A 3,415-nucleotide genomic window follows, 5' to 3' on the forward strand; every position below is an offset into this window, starting at 1 on the left:
GACGGTCCGTCGTGCCCACGACGGTCCGTCCTGCCATTCCGTTACGAAGTTCAGAGAGTCGATTTCAGTACCCAAATTTCAGAATTCTAAGTGTTTTGGAACAAGACCCCCTCGACGGCCCGTCGTGCCCATGACGGTCCGTCGTGGGTTCCGTCGACTCAGACAGTTTTTCCAGAATAAAATCTGCTGCTCAAAACGACTAAACAGGTCGTTACAAGAAACAACATAGAAAATTAAAAAACATGAATAAGATCATCCTTTAATTTTTTAATTTGTCAAACAAACAACATTGATTATATTGCATGCTCATGCATTTTTATTTTTTTTGTAAAATGATCTAATCTTCTTCAAATCTCATTTTCCTTTTCTTTTTTTTTTTGGGTCTGCTATTTAATTAATTTAACGATGCTGTGAACAAGAGGCAATAATGAAAAAGTTCAAGTTATTAATTTGTAGCAAGAAAAACGAATTGTATATCATGAAGATACTATCAATATATTGCTTAAGTTTGGGAACTCTAATATTCCTAATGTAATAGCTACCTAGGGGTTCAAATATATATATATATATATATATATATTACAAAATTATTTTTTAAAAAAAGAGCAGTTATGTGGAGTCACAGGGTGTGCGTGCCATATAAGTCAAAATGTGTATAAAATTTTAAAAAATAAATAATTGTACTGAGCGTTCACATGAGCAGAACAACTATGCATTTATTTATTTTAATTAATTGTTTTATATATAAAGGAATCAAAGAATGTTCGAACATAAGACAAATGAAGTAGATAAAATTATTAGAACTATTGCTTTTATTTGTAATGTTAGAGCTTCCTCTATGACTAGGCCTTTAGTCCAGTCTTGATTGGTATAAGAGTGGAGGCGAGGTTTTATATGTATAGCGTGTAGAGGAGAGTGAGAGTAGTGTCTATTCAGGATCTAACTAACTACAGATGTTGATTACTATGTATTGTTTTACGGGTGATTAATGGAAATAAGCTAGTTACCTTTTAAAAAAAAATTATTTGTAAAAGGTTTTGGTAGCTAATCACAAATGAATGAATGTCTATATTATAATATACAAGTATTAATTACATAAGAATCAACTATTCACGTATTTGTTATTTCATCTTATATCATATATAATGCAATGCATAGATTCCTTCATAACTTATACACATATTAATTATGCAGATTTCTAAGTTTTCAATTAAACATAATGTTAATTTTCTATTATATGTGCCTACCAAATGTTGTATAAGTTATATAAATATGAATAACAGCTACCAAAAGGTCTTGAGATCTGATCAATCGATGGATCTAATTCTTTTATATTATTTTATACAAGTATTAGTTACGTAGAAATTATTATTTACGTATTTATTTCTATCTTATATCATGTATATTATAAGACATAGATTTCTTAATCACTTATACATATATATATTATACGAATTTTTAAATTATCAATTAAATATTATATTATTTTTTATTATATATATCTATCAAATATCGTATAAGTTATATAAATATGAACAATCGAGAAATCTGAATCGATGGATCTAACTTTTGAAAAGAAAAGTGAAAAGTAACTTTTCGTATGAATAAAGAATTTGTAGTGCTTATTTGTCCAAACACATTATAAGTGATCTAACATTAATATAATAAATTATTTTTTTAAGTAGTATGATTTAACTTTTGCTTTAATAATTAATTTTTGGGCATGGTCCAGTTTTTAAATAAAAAGTAATTTTTTATTCTAGACTCCAGTATGGTGCACAAGCTTTTCTTTTCTTAATTAATTCAAGATATTTACAGTAACTTTTCAGAATAGTTGTAGTACTAACAAATATAAAATTTATGCATTATAAAAATAAAAAGATTTTTGGGGATGAGTTTTAGAGTGAGGTATATAAAAAATGTTTTAAAATATAATTGAAAAGTATAAATTCATAGGACATAAAGATTTAAAACTTACAATAATTAGTGATGAATTAAAAATAATGCATTAGCTATGGAATTCTATGATTCATATTTCATCATTATTCATGGTGTTCATGAGACAAGTCATTTCACATAGGATCCATAGGCCATGATATTTATATTTATTTTCTTCCAGAAATTTTTATCATTTTATTTGAAAATCAGGTGTTTGAATATGTAAATTTTTTAATATAATTTGAAAAATATCGGAAATTCTATTTTCACTTTTACTATATACATATTCTTAAAAAAAATCTTTATTTTTCATTTTTTATACAAAAATAATCCCACTTATATTTGATTTCATATTTAAATCACACATTTTTAAAAAAAAAATACATTTAAACAATTAAATATGGTTTGTCTTCATCTTTAATTAGCTCAAAATTCAAAAAATTTAAATAAAGTGAAAAAGTTATTTGTATTAGTATGTAGTAGCTCATCTATAACATTACGTAGTTATTAATTTTGAAATATTACTTTTAAGAGAAAAATTGATTGAATATTCCAGATAAGTTAATTAAGTTGAGTGATTTTGGTGACTTCTAAATATTAAGAGGTATAAATCATTTTTTCTAAAAAAGAACACATTCACATTGTAAATATTAGAGGGTTTGAGCATTAACAAATTATGATGCTATTAAAAATAATAAATTATATTTATAATCAAGTTAGAAAATAACATTTCAAGATTAAAATTATGTATTTAAACATATTTTTTTAAAGATAAATTGAAATTACATTAATATTATTGAGCGCGTACAACTGACTTAAAGAGTTTTTACATTATTTATTTCTTTAAGAGTTTCTTTTCTTCTATAAAAGGACTCTATCCATTATTATTCTCATTTACATTCCAGGTTTATTTCTTCTCCATCTTCTTCTTCTTTCTTTCTTTTTTATTGGTTAATAGTGAATGCTATAAATAATTAAAAATAAAATTTAGAATTTAGGAAAATTTTGTTGCGTTCGACTATTTTTTTGATTTTGAATTTCTTTAATGGATTCAAGATTTTAAGTTTTTATTTTCTAGATTTTAGGATAGCATATTTAAGATTTGAAATATATTATGAGTTTCTACAATACTAGTATCAAATCAGTATTATATTAATGATAATTAAACTCTTAGCCAAACATTTTTTTCATATATATTTGAAAAAAAACTGTAGATTTCACGTGAGCTAGTGATTATAATTTCTATTTTTTTTTCTTATTTGCTCACCTAAACATATGTATCTTCCGATTTTAATTAAATTCATTATTTTTGTTCGAAGTTGATTTATTTCACTAATTGTGTTATACTTTTACTAAAAAAATTATTTCAACTCTTAACTAATTATATGATACTTTTTATTGAAACTATATTTTCTAACTTTAATTTATATTACTTTACACCTTTTATATATATATATATATATATATATATATATAT

This window comes from Solanum pennellii, chromosome 3, assembly GCF_001406875.1.
Source record: "Solanum pennellii chromosome 3, SPENNV200".
NCBI classification, from domain to species: Eukaryota; Viridiplantae; Streptophyta; class Magnoliopsida; order Solanales; family Solanaceae; genus Solanum; species Solanum pennellii.